Consider the following 15,621-nt stretch of genomic DNA (forward strand, 5'->3'; position numbering starts at 1 on the left):
AGGTAATGGTAGCTGGAAACCAGGTCTGCTTTCCACTTTATCCACTTTATCCACTTTCCACTGAATTTCCATCTTGTGTTCACTGTATTGCCAAGGAGCAAGGCAGAGCAGCATAGCACACTGTGCCTTTACACAGCAGCATACTCGTGTGCCTCTGTCAGACCATGATCTTTGGCCAGGGGATGATACACCAAGACAAACAGGTTTCCTCTGTTTCTCTTTACCTACAGGCTTTGACAGCAAAGCAACTGCTCGGAAATTTCATAAGCTGATGAATAGATTGGGCTCCAAAGAATACTACCTACAGGGAGAAGACTGGGGATCTCTTATTACCACAAACATGGCCCAGATGCTGCCACAGTGAGTAGCAAAGGGAATCAGTGCAGAGAAGGTTTCTCCAGTTCTTACCCTACCTTCTGGCTCCACGGTCCGGGTCCTGCCTTCTGTTTGCCCTGCCTCTCATCGCCTTCTGCTTTGTTTTCTCCAGGGGTATCCCCACCCCTGTGCATTCAGTCATATTCACGTGCTTTGCATTGACAGTGGTATTTGCATTCTCACGCTTTCTAAATTTCATAGAATCATAGAAGCATTTAGGTTGGAAAAGACCTTTAAGATCATTGAGTCCAACCATAAACCTAACACTGCCAAGTCCACTGCTAAACCAGGTCACTAAGTGCCACATCTACACACCTTTTAAATACCTCAACCACTTCCCTGGGCAGCCTGTTCCAATGCTTGACAACCCTTTTAGTGAAGAAATTTTTCCTAATATCCCATCTGAACCTCCCCTGGCACGACTTGAGGCCATTTCCTCTCATCCTCTCACTTGTTACCTGGGAAAAAGTGACCAACACCCACCTTGTTACAACCTCCTTTCCTGTAGTTTTAGAGAGCAAGAAGGTCTCCCCCAAGCCCCCTTTCCTCCAGACTAAACAAGCCCAGTTGCCTCAGCTGTTTCTCATAGGACTTGTTCTCTAGACCCTTCACCAGCTCCGTTGCTCTTCTTTGGACACATCTTTCTTGTAGTGAGAGGCCCAAAACCGAACACAGTATTCGAGGTGCAGCCACACCAGTGCTGGGTACAGCATCACTGCCCTTGTCCTGCTGGCCGCGCAATTTCTGACACAAGCCAGGATGCTGTTGGCCTCCCTTATCTAGGGAAGAGTTGTACAGAGAAAAATGGAGTGCTGTTTGGCTTCTCTTTCACTAGGCATGGAAGTAAGCTCTGCTGCATTTTGATTTGAGACCTCAAGGATCATCACTGTAAATCAGGAAGGAGATAAATTTAAAATTGGCAGGGAGAAAAGGAAGGAGCTCAGCCTTTCAGCAGCTGATCAGTACCACGAAGTATAGGACTTTCCTGGATGGAGATGGCACCAGCTGTACCATTTTTAACTCTCCCAAATTTTTTTGGAAATCACGATAAATGTGAAGGGCTTATGTATTTGGCTTAGTGAAATGCTTCTATTACAGCTCCCGTCAGACTTATTTTCTAGAAAATTTGGAAACAGAAAATTGCTTGATTTAACCTTCTATTCATTAACTTGATTTCAGATCTGTGAATCTTATCTTCGCTGGCAGAGAAGGTTTGAGAAGGATGATTTCCGTGATGCTTGGGGCTTATATACCATGGCTCATAGGCTTTACTAGGGAAGATGTTCGACGTATGTATCCTTTCATACAGAAGAATATACATGAACTATTGCGAGAGTCTGGATACTTACACATCCAAGCCACCAAACCAGACACTGCAGGTAATGAACCTTCTCTATATCACTATGAACTTTGTATACTGACTGCTTAAGGCGTATAAACACATAGTTGAACAAAAGCCAACCATGTTTGAGAAGCAATGAATTCTGGTGACTGAATGCAAGACATGGGGACAAGAGCTGTGTAAAAGGAAGTGAAAAGGAACCGCTTAAAAAAAGACGGAGACTACAAATATCACTTTTCAAAGTCTGTTAAATGGCATACCACTTCTCTATGGCAAAGAAACCCTTTGCAAAAAGCCTCTTAAAGTAAAGCACAGGACCCTGAAATTGAAGCTTCTAGAAATAAATGTGGGTGAAAACAAGAAAAATACCATAAGCAAGTGCAATGTGAAACTTGCAGAAAGGTAGACACAGCCATAATACCTGAATCCAGAAGCATGATGTAGTGGGACCAGTAGATAAGGAGTCTGAAGAAAGGTATGGCCATCTCAGAAAAGTTACATGATTTATTTGTATAATATTATCAAAGATTATGGGGTATTCCTTTATTGAAATAAACCCTCATCAGGAAAGACAGCAGAGCTGTCTCAGACTGGCATCAGGTACGGAGACCATAGAAGGAATAGCACCCCATCCTGGCATTTAACTGGAAAAGAGGAAACTCAAAGTGAAACGTCAGCTAATGCCTAGTCTGTTGCTTGAACTGATTGCAATATCAGAGAAATAAAAGGAGACAAACCAGATACCAGGTTGGGGTTTTTTGGGTTTTCTTTTCAAAAGCCAAACAATGAAGACAGCCCCCAGAAAAACAAAGACCAGTATGTCTAGTGTCTGATCAGAAAACTAGCAGAAATGTTTTTAAAAGGAGAATTCATTTACAGGTGATAATATCACAGGGAAATCATGCTTCAGATATCAGAGCTCTGGCAGGATCAAGAAGCTGTGGACCTAGTAATGGAACATATTTAATTTCCAAGAAAAGTTTTGTTGAGGTTCCTTCTCCCAGTGTTCTTAAAGACATTAAACTGCCTTAAGAAAAAGATTAAGTTCATGGGTTAATAACTAGTTAACATGAGAATTCATGAATATAAATAAGTAAGCAAGTTCCAGGGGAGAGAGAGTATCACAAAAATCTGTGCTGGCACCTGTACCTTTCAATATGATCTTAATTTCTCTACAGATAAAAGTTAATGGTTAAGTGAAAATCTGACACCTATCCAGGGTTTGGTTTAATCTAAAGATAAATGGTTTTGTAACTCTCTGCAGTTAAGTGACTGGTTGATTAAACTGGCCAATAAAAACTGATGTCAACAAAGTCCAAAGCAATTTAAGCAGAGGAAGAAAATCACAATGGGCTCTAGTTTGGTTGCTGCTATGTGAGAGAATCCAAGAGTCAAGGACAGTGCTTTGAAACGTCAGCCAGCTCAGACTTTAAGAGAATCTTACAAACTCTTAAAGAAAGCAAAAAGAGAGTAAGACAAAACACTAAATCCATGATATTTAGAATCTGTTCCACCCCTGTTTCATTAATATATTTTATAATCAAAAGAATACAAGAAGGGGAGAAAAAGAACCCTAAAGTGACCAAGCAGCTTCCCTACAAGCACTGTACATAGTCTAGGACTCTTTAACCTGGAAAAAAAGAAGAGCAGGGATTTTGTAGCACACTAAAATTGTGCAAGGTAGAAAATAAATAGGGGGAAAAAAATACATATTCCCTGCTTAGTCTCAAAAAATATCTATATTATCAGTTTAGTTCTCATTAGGCAGGTTTAAAGCAAAGCTACAGTATTTTCACTCACCAGAAGCTGTGGTACCTAAGAGGTGTACAGGTTGAATCATTAGTAAGCTGCAAACAAGACTGGTATTTCTGAGCATCCAATCCATGAAAGTTGAATACAGTGATTCGGGGACAGCTTTCAGCTCAGAAAATGCTCACCTCCAGATGGGTCATATGCTAGCTGGCACATTTTAGCCTGCCCTACCTTTGCTGGTCAAAGCATTTACATGACTTTGATGTGTAGCAAATCACTTTAGGCCTGACAGCACAGGGAAACTGTTGTGCCAATGCACAAACTTACTTTGCATTAACTATGTCCACTATTAAATTGAAATCACATTGTGCATCATCTTCTACGCAGTCATTCAGTGCTAAAGTCACACTAAAATACACTTGAGAGTAGGCAATTCTAAGGATACTGTAAAACTACAGCCTGGAGTGTGGTACAGGAATTTTCCCAAGGCAAGCTCTACCACTGCTGAAGTAATCCCCACCCATTTTACAGGTTAAAACACAGATATAATATGCTGTGTTTATAATGTTTGTTAGCATTCCCCAAAGGCAGGAGCAGATAGCAGATACACAACACTCCACTGTTTAAATTACATAGAAAGTGAACAGCACTCAGGGTCCCAGTTAGCCATCCTTAGCAAGACAGTGCTCCCAAACAGTTTATCTGAAATTTCTTTTCAGAGTGTAATCCCTTTACATCTGAATTTGCTCTTCCTGCCACACATTACCAAGAAGCCCAGAGGATTTTCTTAACTCCTATTTTCTTTTGTATAGGAATTGCTCAACTTTATAGTGCTGTCAGTTATAGCCAAAATTCCATTGGGGTGAACTTTTCAAGAATAAAGTACTACCAGGGCTAGTAAAACGCACTCTTTACTGAATTCTCATAGAAAACTCTGAAGAATTGATGTAAGTCCAGTTTAACTCCCACTGAAGTATTTGCAATGCCAGGCAACTGCAATGGTTCTCTTCTTCTCTTGAATTAGGTTGTGGACTGAATGACTCCCCTGTGGGGCTTGCTGCATATATATTGGAAAAATTCTCTACCTGGAGAGATAAATCATTTCTGCATAAAGATGATGGAGGCTTGGAAAGGTAAGAAAACAGGTGCTCTTCCATGAGAGGACTCATTAAAAGAATGAGCAATGGTAACTAATGAGGAGATAGGTAAAAGACTGGCCAAAGCTGAATTTTGAGCATGAAAGGTTACACATGACAAGTAGTAGTGTAAACTTACAGCAGACTGCCTGCAAACTACTGCTTCAGCACCGGGCAGTTTTGCTCTGGGCACATGGGTGCCAATTAATTTGCTGCTTGAAAACAAGTGGAGAACAAGAACAACTGTTCTTCAGGGCATGAGCCCAATATAGCGTATTGAGAAACAGCTTCCAATGAAACGTCTTCATCTTTTTCTATCAATAGCAAATACACTCTTGATGAGCTTTTGGCCAATGTGATGATTTATTGGGTGACATCCTCCATTGTGTCCTCAAAGCGATTCTACAAGGAGAACATCTCCAAGAACCCTGGTCTAACAGATGATGCCAGGTAATGAAGTGGTAGGTGTAAGAAAGATTTGCAAATGAGATTGAACCACGTTTGCCTGTATAAACATTTAGATTACTTAAAACAGCAAACTTAAGTTGTTAAAAAAATAATCTAAGTTCTTATTTTCTTTTGATAAAAATAGTTGAGTCATTTTTCTTTTGAACCTGTAATTCACACAAAGTAGCTTGTAGCCAAGACAATGCAGTGGACATATCAAACTATATTCAGTCTTGTGTTCAAACTACAGGTCTATATACTTAGTCACCAAACAAATGTGATCTCTGGCTCAGTTCAGTTAAAACAAAACAGAAAATCAGGAGCATTTCCAAGAGAGACGTTTAAACTGAATTAGGAAGCATACGGCTTAGTGATGGATAAAACTAACGACTACAAGTGTTAAGCACAAACTTGGGGAAGCAATTTGGAGAGCAGTACCTTCTAACAAACCAAGCACCTTCTAACAGCCACTGACTTTAAGATGACTATAAGAGAGGCTGACCAGAAAATGCTGCAGAACGGAATTCCATGTGATCGATCACACAAACAAATAGAAGAGTCTTTTCCTTTGTAGACCGAGCCAGCTTACCTTTCCTCAACTCATTCGTTACGCTGGTACTATAAATTCTAAAGTAAACTTGAGCAGGCTCATTTCTGACTGTCACAAAGAGGTGATGCGTCTTGCCATTTATCGCAAAACTGTAAAACAAGGTAAGTTTAAAAATAGGAAACGTTTCAAGATTGAACCGTGTGCGAAGTTGGCTCTACTTTACGTTTTTGGGTATAATATTCTCATACTCAAGGAGACTCAAATACAAGCAAAGCTTTTCAGCAGAGTACAAACCACAAAATGTGTCGCTGCGGTGAAGCTCTGCCAGCTGACTGTGGCAATTACTAGAGTCAGGAGGTTTTTATAGAATTTCCCCAGGACTTTTTTCAAAAAGGCACTTAGTTAATGTCCTCTAGGTTTGCAGTGTATGTTCCCACAGGGATTGCAGCTTTTTCCTCAGGAGCTAGTACATACACCACGGGTCTGGGCAAAGGAGGTCTTCAAGAACATCATCACTTACTCTTACATGCCACGTGGAGGGCATTTTGCTGCCTTTGAGGAACCAAAGCTTCTGGCACAAGACATCATGCACTTTGTCAGAAAGGTGGAACAGCTGTGAACATGCACTTTAGATACATATATAGAACAGAAGCAAGTTGTTCTGCCACCAGCAGAACCTTCACTTTGAGGGATCAAATAAATCCAATGTAATCACATAGAGAAAACAACATTTCATTTTGATAATCATTACAGTACTAAAATTGTTAATGAAGCTCTAAAGCTTTTCTAAAGAATAAAAGAAAAAACCCCAAAGTAAGCAACTTGTCTTCTTTCACTCCCGGCACCGTATCATTGCTGCACTCATAGTTCAAGTGTAACAGAATACATGAACGGTTTACTGCAGTAACACTGCACTCATCTGGGGAAGAGAGTAGAAAGAAAACAGCCCCTTGATCCTTAGAACGAAGGCTTCTGTTTAAAAGCTTCTTTAAACACTCGAGTGCTAGCGTCTGAAATATGCATCACAAGCAGCTTTGGTGGAAGTGTAAAGGGTTTTGATCTCCTGAGCACAAACACTCCTACGTTCAAGTTATGTTTCATTCAAGAGACCAGGAATTACATATTCAAGTGGGCAGCTGCACACAAGGCAGCTTTCTTCATTCTAACAGGTTTTCCCCCTACGGCTAGCTTTAGCAGCTACTACACTATGTAAACAGATGTTTAATGGATAACAAGGCAGAGACAGCGTTCCTAGTGTGCTCCAAGCTCAAAAATACCAACTTAATTTCCTCTTCGTTCTTTATCATTCCATTCCAAATGGTAAAGTTAAAATATGCACCAAGCGTAGCAGGTTACTTCAACCTTTACCCTCATTTAAAACGATTCTTATCACACCATCGTGCAATTTTTGCTAGCAAGAAGCTGCAAGCAACCTTGCTACCAGTAGGCTCGAGTTTCTCTTCAAATGGGATAGAGCTGTTTGGAGCTGTTAATCTCACTACATTACAGACACTTCTAAGTAGCTGACTGAAGGTTAAGTCCAGCAGACACCTAGTTTTGACACACTGTTCAAAGCTCTCAAGTGTTTCTCACCCTCCCTCCTTCTCCCATTCTGCACTAGACACCAGGCCAGAAGAAAGGGCTCAAGTTCTGCTCCCAAGTAATACCTTCTGACTTTGAACAGGAGTTTGACAAGTAAAGATAGTGCTGAACTTGATCACACTCGCCTCACCGCCTCTTCACATTTCATAAACATTGAAGAGTCTAAGACTTAGAAGTAAAAGCAAGCAAGAAACTAACTTTTATTGTTGTTGTCTTAAGTGAGAACAAGCTAGCATATTGGGACAGGAGTCCTATGCAGGAGTGGGCTGGAAACTAATGGGAGAAACAGCTAGGTATTGTGAAGGAGAATAGGAAAGATAAACATGGTTATCTAGTGTTTAATAGGTGTCTGCACGCTTGTAGAGATATATAGCTGTGTAACGGCATGAATGATTCCTGCCCTGAGCCTGGTGGCGCATACAGCTGCGGTTTGTGTCCGGGCTCAGAGATGTAAATAGGGGCTTCTCTGTTTTGGTGGAAGTGTTTCTCTTTGCATAAAAAAAGAGGGAATGAAGGGAATGACCCCAGAGGTATGTTCAGAGAAGGCATGCTATGTTTCGAACTTTTTGACTGAACCAGTTCTTGTTTGGTGTGCCCTTCCACCTATGTATAATGTTAATCCAAAAGAAGATGATATTGTTTACACTTTGAATGTCGATAATTGTCTTTCTGTAGATGCTAATGTAGTAGGAGGCTATGATGGGAACGTGTCGCAGCGGTTCTTCTCTTATCCGGAGTAACAGCAGGGAAAGCATTAAAGAGTTAAATCACCTTGTTTGGTAGGCAGTTAAGCATGTGAGTCAAAATTGCCACTGCTTTTTGTTGTTGGTTCAAGGACATGGCTGTGAGGATTTGGATGGTATGTATGTGCTGCGTGGATTTTAGGCGCCCCATTGCAGCAACATGGTATCAAAATCTGAGAAGATGTCAGCCTTTTGGGGCATCCATTCACTCAATTGGCAGTCTTGGCTGTTTGCTGTTACCTTGGTTGCTGTCATGTTTGCAAGGGCCCTGCAGAACATGGCAAACCTGGTCCTAGCTGTTCAAAAACAAAAAGGGGCAATTGTCAAATTGTAAGGAACAGAGACAGCGGGTTATTTTGACACTGATAATATGTCTCAGTTGGTTTTTTATTTGTTCTATTACTTATACCTTGTTTTTACTCGTTCGGTTTCAAAGGTTCTTTTTGTGCAACAGGAAGGTAGAGATGCAGGAGCGGGCTGCAAACTAGGACCATGCTTGGCAATCAGTTAGCTGAGGGGAATGTGCTCGAGCTTGTCTAGACAACGATTAACATGATGAGGCATGTTTACAGAGCACAGGGGAGTGGGGGACGGATGGCGCCAAGGAAAGGTAACAGCTTGCTGTTAATTGATGGCAGCTAACCACCAATCGGGGATTGCCTAGTATGCGAGGCTTAGCTTCGGGAAGCAATCTGTTTCAAACGCGCAGCTTCTGAAAGTGTATAGAAACTCGTGCTTCTGTACAATAAATTGACATTTGCTTGCATCAAGCTGCATCCCGTCTCTTCATTCGCCGCAGTCCTAACCTCCTCTGAAGAGGGTTAGAGCAGAAACTGCTTGCTTTTAGTTCTAACTGTATATCTAACTGACCGTCAAGGCTGTTGGGCTAAAGGTTAGTAAAAAAATAGGAAGACGTGCTTCCCCACTTCCACAGGGCCAATCAATCTCTTTTTGTCACCAGTACAAGACCTCCCAATTACTCAGAAGTCCCACACTTTGTAACTGAAATTGAGTTATAGAGAAGTCTAATTTTATCAAATAGACAGGCAAACACTTGAGTACTCACTCAAGCCTGATCAGACTACAAAGGTCTCCTTTTACGGGTAAGAATGGCTATAGCCTTTTTAGTAAAGGCCAAGTGTATTAATAGTCATGTACATTACCCAGAGAGAGTCCCAAGCAATCAGCTAATTTAGTAATGGCCGCATTAAAACTCGGGAGGGAAAAGGTTTATCCAGTATTTGCCAGTTCAGCAAGTACACAGCAGGAAAGTTTTACTCCCAATGCGCCAATTAGTCTCCTGTACCATAACTCAGGTCCCCAAAGAACCACTGTATCTTTGTGCAGCTGTGCCTTAAAGGGTAATTGCTTTCAACAGCCATTCAGGAGATGAAAACAGATGGACACTACAGGAAGGTAGTAGACGCCCTGAATAAAGGATCCAGACAGACAAGAATACACAGTTGTATTTGATAAAGTTATCGCTTAAAGCGGCACCAAAGGTTATTCGATATTCCATTAAAGTTCTACAGAGTGTGGGTCATTTGTGAAAGCCTTTGAGCGCCGCTGGTGCTTGAAACCAGACATAGTCCTCCCAAGTAGAGGTCACATGCTGAGGAGCCGAGGCACTTCTGTTGATGTCTCCATCGCAGGACAAGTTAACAGCTAGTTTCCTCCCTCGAGTCGGCACTTTATAGTTGAGCTTGGGCCGGAACCAATCAACACCACAATCACGGTGTCCTTGGAGCATAACAACAGTGCCCATGACAGGGAGAGCCTTCAGCTCACTGAAGACATCCGCAACAAAGAGTGAGTGAAAGAGCTTGCTTGAATTTGCTCAGCTTGCTTGAATTTGCGCGCCCTTGGTGGAGCAGGAGACTCCCCGGCCGCCCAGCGCTGTTTTGCTTACTTGTTGCTTGCTTTAATAAATCACATTTTCTAATTGGCCAGTCTCTGGCATTTCATTGGACAGGTAAACTCTAACAATACCTCTGGCACGACCGATTTCCCTCCAACAACGAACAACGGTAATGCTGGGGAGAGGCAATACAGTTCACCGACTTACACCCAAGCTGGTATTTCTCCTGCAGATGCCTGCTCTGTTTCAATCGTGATTTCATGCCATCATACCTCAAAAGCATTATTCTCCGGAAGCCAAATCACGACCAAACACACGCAAAAACTACGCTGGCCTTAACGCCGAGCGGCTCTGCCTGCCGGTCGGCAAGCTGTAGCGCTCAGGGCTGTGCCCCCCGACCCCAGACAGCGCGGTGCCCCCCGAAAGCCGGGCTGCAGGCAGGAGCCACCCCGGGGCCAGCAGCCATCGGCAGGCGGGCAGGAGCCTCCCTGCCTGCAGAGAAGGGCTGGGGCTCGCCCGCTCAGCGCCTCGGGGGGCAGCCAGGGCAGGGGGAGCTGAGCCCCACCGGCCTGTGAATACGGAGCCTCTGGCAGGGGCCTGCGAGCTGCTGGAAGAAAACGGGCTGCTGAAGGGGTAAGGCTCAAGGACACCGGGGTACAATCACTGTGGTGGGGGAGATCCCGACCTCCTACTCAAATGGCCCCCCGAAGAGAGTGAACCCCCCCGCCCGGGGAGCATGGGGAGTAAATTTAAAATGAACTCTACCTTTAAATTGAAGCGAGAAAGCAACTAACCGATAATTAGCTCGTAGGTGTAGACTTTGGGCAGAACTAACCAACTTCACTGTGTAAATATGTATCGTGAGTAAAACTACGCGTGCAAGTTAGGAGGAGCGACCCCCCTTGCACCCGGCACCGCAATAAACACCCCGCTTTATAACTTACCCCGAGTTACGGAGTTTAATTCCGCACATCAGATGGAATAAGCAGCCTTTTCACTAAGCAATTAGTTCTTCACCTACCATTTCCCCAGCTGTTCCCTCACCTGAATACGCTCAAGTATCGACCTGCAGTAAATATCCAGCTTTCAGGCAGATACAGTTGACCAGAAAAGCTGGTCATTCAGCCTGTGCTGTGCACAGGGGAGGTGTCACAGCTCTCCTGCATCCACATCTAAGTCTTATCTTCTAAGCAAAATTGTGGTGTCCATGTTACATGATGGGAGTGATGGCGCGTATCAAATTGTATGGTAGGAAGCTGCCTGCATTTTGCTGTTTGTGACCTGAGTTAACATTGGTGAAGTGACAGAAGAAGTCTGGTAAGCGTACCTTCATGGAAGGAGAGTAGGAGGAACAACCGTTTGCTACAGCACGTGCTGGAGCTGCCTGGCTGGAGAGCTGCTTTGCTGGGAATAGCCAGAGGGTCTTGGCAGAAAGTGAGCTGAGAATGAGCCAGCAGGGTGCCCTGCCGGCTGAGAAGGTTAACGGTGTCCTGGGCTGTATGAAGAGCAGCATAGCCAGGGGACTGAGGGAGGGGATTGTACGCTGCTACCTGGCAGTCCCTGGGTTGTGTCCAGCTCCCTGGGTATAATTTTGAGCCCCCAGTGCAAGAGAGAGTGGTCTTTCATCCGTGAGCGAGTTCAGTGGAGGGCCATCAAACTTTGCCAGGAGCAGGACTACTTGCCTTTTGGGGAGAGACTGGGGGAACTAGATAGAAGAGACCCCTCTATCAGCTCCAGGTTCCCAATATCTTATTCCCCAGGTTCATCCTAATAGCCATCCGTGGTCATTAGGCTGCAGGATTTCTAGTACATAACATGCTTACAGTTGCCAAGATGGGGGTCCTCTACGTGTCTATCCCAGCTAGGAGCTGGCGGATTGCATCCTCTGGGTCCCCATGTTATAGTTAAGAATCTATTTTTAATGGCTACGTCCCAGTTTGAAGCTATGGTTTCACATCCCCAGTATGCACAGTAATAGTGATTAGGGAAATTGCAATAGCTTTTCCCTGGATTCGAACTGGGGCAGAGATAAAAAGGTTTTATTGTTCTTTCTCATCGACCGGGTGGGTCTAGTTCATAAAAGACTAAATCTTCCAATTTAACTTGGAATTTTGGGGATCCGGCTGTCACGTTATACCGAACTTCTATTGAATCTTCCCATCAACCTAAGGTCCAATTGAAGGGTAATGCTCATTTTTTTTGTTTTTTTTAAAGTCATGGTAATCAATACTATTAATAGGATACTAGCTTTCATTTCCCCACTGTTCAGTACCTCTCTGCCTTCCTCGTCTACTCTTTTGCAGAGAGCAACGGGATATCAATATCTTCTCGGCAGCAGCAGGTAGTCTTGAGGGGAATTTTGCTGTTATCCTGTCAATAATTTCCAAGGTCTAAAGAGTTAGTTATCTCTTAAATATATTTCCACCTGTTTGGTTGTTGTGTCCATTTCCAGGCGAATCTTATAGTACACTGTCTGAAAACTCTGTACCAGTCTGTTTCATGTACTTCCCAAAGTTCAGGTACTGACAGTTCCCATCCACAAAATAATTTACAAATTTCCACTTGATCCTCTGGTCCCCTGGTACGTATCGAATCATTGTGACATTTCATACAGTAAGGTTGTCTCTTAAATGAAACACAGGACCAATCTCTATTACAATTTAGACATCGGCAAACAACCCAACATAAATGTCTGGAAGTGGGGTGTTTTAAGCAGGGTATTCCCCGGAGATCTCCTGTTCTGGGTGATTTGGGTATCTCCGTCTCTGTGTTGTTTTGCGGTCAGCCAGCAATGGTGAGACAGATAGCGTAACGTCCTTCACACCGCCCCGTGGCTCAACATTGCTGCTCCGTGGGTGGCATAGATAGAGACAGAGAAAAGATTCTGCCAACTATACAAAGGAGGTTAACAATCTTTATCTAAGCATTAAACCCATTTATCATTATCAATAAACAATAACAGGCAATAACTACAAATGACTAACAAGAACTATAAATCCCTAACAAACGTTAGCTAACAACTCAAAACTCAAACATGTCATAAGCTAATTTCAAAACATTATCATAACAGGATTACATAACAAAGCACAATAAAACATTTCTTAGCATATATAAGGTTTGTTTGTGGGGGTTAAGAATCAAGAGCCAAGAGGTGGGCATTTAAAGGGGTAAATTTTCATGCCCCTTTAAGGTTAGGCTGCGCATGCATTTTCATTGTGCAGTTTTGGTCAGGGCGTTAGCCTGAATCTTGACCAGGAGGGTCACGGACCAATTTGTTTGTCTCACCACAAACAATCCTTATCATTTTGGAAAAGATGGGAGCAGGAGACGACACAGTCTGTACGGTTTTGCTGTTCAGCCTTTGTCCCATCGTGACTACAGTAACCATCAGTATGTGCTTTTGTGAGTGTTTTTGGTCACGCCAGTACAGAAGAGTGCGATCTCTTCCTCGCAATCCGCCCCGAGAAGTGGAACCCATGGGATACCAAAGCAGAGTGCGAGAGACTGTTATATAAACAAAAGAAAACTGTTGACCTCCAGCAGTTACCATGTGACTTGTTATTTGTTTCTGTTCATTTTCGTTACCTCGTGAAGAAAAATACCAAGGACCAGAGACAGACTATCGTGGAGGGAACAGATGGAGTTACCACCCCGACAATATTCAGGACTGTGCTGGACTCACGAGTGAAGAAGCCTGTTTTCCATGACACATGAGACTTTGCTGGACTGTTATTCTGTTATTCAACTTCTAGTTCATGTTTGTTAAGAAATTGTTATTTGTTGTTTACTGGTTGTCAAATGATTCATTGAATTTACTTTACATCTAACACACGGTTTTCAAAATAAATCAAAAGGGTTGGGTAATACATATAATAACCTACAAAAATAAAACCTAAAACCAACACTTATAACTATACATTCCACTTAAGTAATAAATGAACTATAAATACTATAGTTTCTTTAAGCATTTTATATATATATATATATATATATATATATATACATATATGCGTCACTACCATGGCTAGACTATAGGGATTTCGCATGCGCGGTCTTTCCAGATTGTTCCAGTACATTCTGTGGGGTTTAAAATTGCGCATGCGCATGTTCAAAGGCATACACGATAAAAGATGGCTGCTGAGTGTCCAGATGAAGTCCTGGACCCATTTCCCGAGCTTACCACTCCGGTAAGTTTGTTAATGGTAACATTTATGGCACTGTGGCCAAATGACAGGTCCTTGCTTTCAATGCAATGTTTTCTCACCATCAGACCGCCACGTCACCTGCCAGGGAAGAAGGGTCTGGAGTGCGCATTTCCCCCTCTGAACATCCCGTAAGGTGAGTGTTTTTTAAACGTCTAACCTGTATGGTTCATTATAAAGCGGAATCAACCCCCCCCCCTTTTTTTTTTTCCTCGTTGTTTAGGCAGAGGGTGAGTTTTTCTGCTGTCACACGTCAAGAACTCATGGCGGAGGTGGAAAAGTATAAAAGACGTTACCACATCCTCGTCTGTGCGTTCCTGATGGTTGTTTTCTCTGCTATTCTACTTGTATTCTTCATCAGCCTACATTGTTGTATGAATTATTAATAGTTAATTATTCCCAGATTCCTGTTTGCTATTAAATTGTTATTGTGTTAACTATATAATCTGTATTGTCGACTGTACATTTCGGCATACTACTCGAATTTGTTTAACGCCATTGGGTGAAATCATAGTAGCAAATTGCATGTTAGTTACAACGTGTTGAATTAATCTTATAAAACATGGAACAGCACATGGCAAAAACAATAAGGTGGCTAAACCACATAACAAAATAGGATTCGTTTTACCCAGGGGCTCCCGAGAAGCCAGGAAAACAAGTCAATATTCCAGTCTTTCCGAGTTCGGATGGGAACATGGGCTAACTTCCCTGTCTCTGATGTGATTTGTTTAACTCCCTCACCATTGCCATCAATTTTCAAATAACAATTGGAAACATTTAATTTACCACAAACACTTCCTTCTTCGGCTAGCAGGTAATCGAGAATCATTAGAATAGTTTGGCTCCTGATCTGTTCTTACAGTTTGGATTTTACCATCTGGTATTAAGGATAATTCCTCCTTTCCTACCTCCTCTGCTGCTGCAGAGTGTCATCTGCACATCCCATAACAAGTCACCGTCACGGTAAAACACACAGATTTACATTAGTAGAACTGCTACAGATTGTATTTTATTTCAGTTTTTCTGCCAATATTCCCCATCGCCTTGCTGAGCAAGGGATATTGTTTTACCTGAACTAGGCAGGCCTTCCCCTTATCATTTTTACTGTAACAGGTAAAGCATTTTTTCCTTACCTGGAATTTATTTCCAGATATGCCTGGTTAAAGATTTCTTTTCCACTTAAAGATTTTGGTGAATTTGGCATTCTTACTTGTTTTCTTAGTTTGTACTTTAAAGGTTTCAGGATGTTTTCCTGGTGGCCAGCAGCTCCCACAACTGTAACAAATTCTTGCCACTGAAGTTTAACACCAAATAAGTTGGTTTTGTATTCACTAAAAATTCCACCTCATTTTTCCTAGTCCCTAGTTCACCAGAACCCCTTGCTGGTTCTTTAGCTCAGGGCAATCTCGCTTCCAGTGTCTGCTTTCCCTACAATATGCTCATTCACGTCTGCCTGATATTCCTCCTCGGTCTCTGCTTCATCTCCTCTAGCAGTTCAGCACGACCCAGCTCTTCTTCTCTTACCTTCTGTACACGTCCCCTGTTCCTTCTATCAACTTTTCTACATCACGATTACCTTAGTAAAAATCAACTCGAACCTTTATCCAGTCCTAT

General features: G+C 42.6%; 1 protein-coding gene and 2 long non-coding RNA genes across 3 annotated transcripts in view; 1 reads left to right on the plus strand and 2 right to left on the minus strand.

Moving 5' to 3' along the window:
* The window catches only part of LOC308057729 (heat shock factor protein 5-like), a 310,493-nt gene that overhangs the window by 104,050 nt on the left and 190,822 nt on the right, over positions 1–15,621 (minus strand). The window lies entirely within an intron of this gene.
* The window catches only part of LOC308057743, a 158,825-nt gene that overhangs the window by 81,967 nt on the left and 61,237 nt on the right, over positions 1–15,621 (minus strand). The gene's annotated exons all lie outside the window — the stretch shown is intronic.
* On the plus strand, positions 1,274–4,999 carry LOC308057741. Its single transcript, XR_013925435.1, has 3 exons — positions 1,274–1,754; positions 4,494–4,602; positions 4,930–4,999. It is a non-coding gene; the product is annotated as an uncharacterized lncRNA (long non-coding RNA).

The sequence above is a fragment of the Falco punctatus genome, assembly GCF_963210335.1.
Source record: "Falco punctatus genome assembly, contig: scaffold_29, whole genome shotgun sequence".
Classification (NCBI taxonomy): Eukaryota; Metazoa; Chordata; class Aves; order Falconiformes; family Falconidae; genus Falco; species Falco punctatus.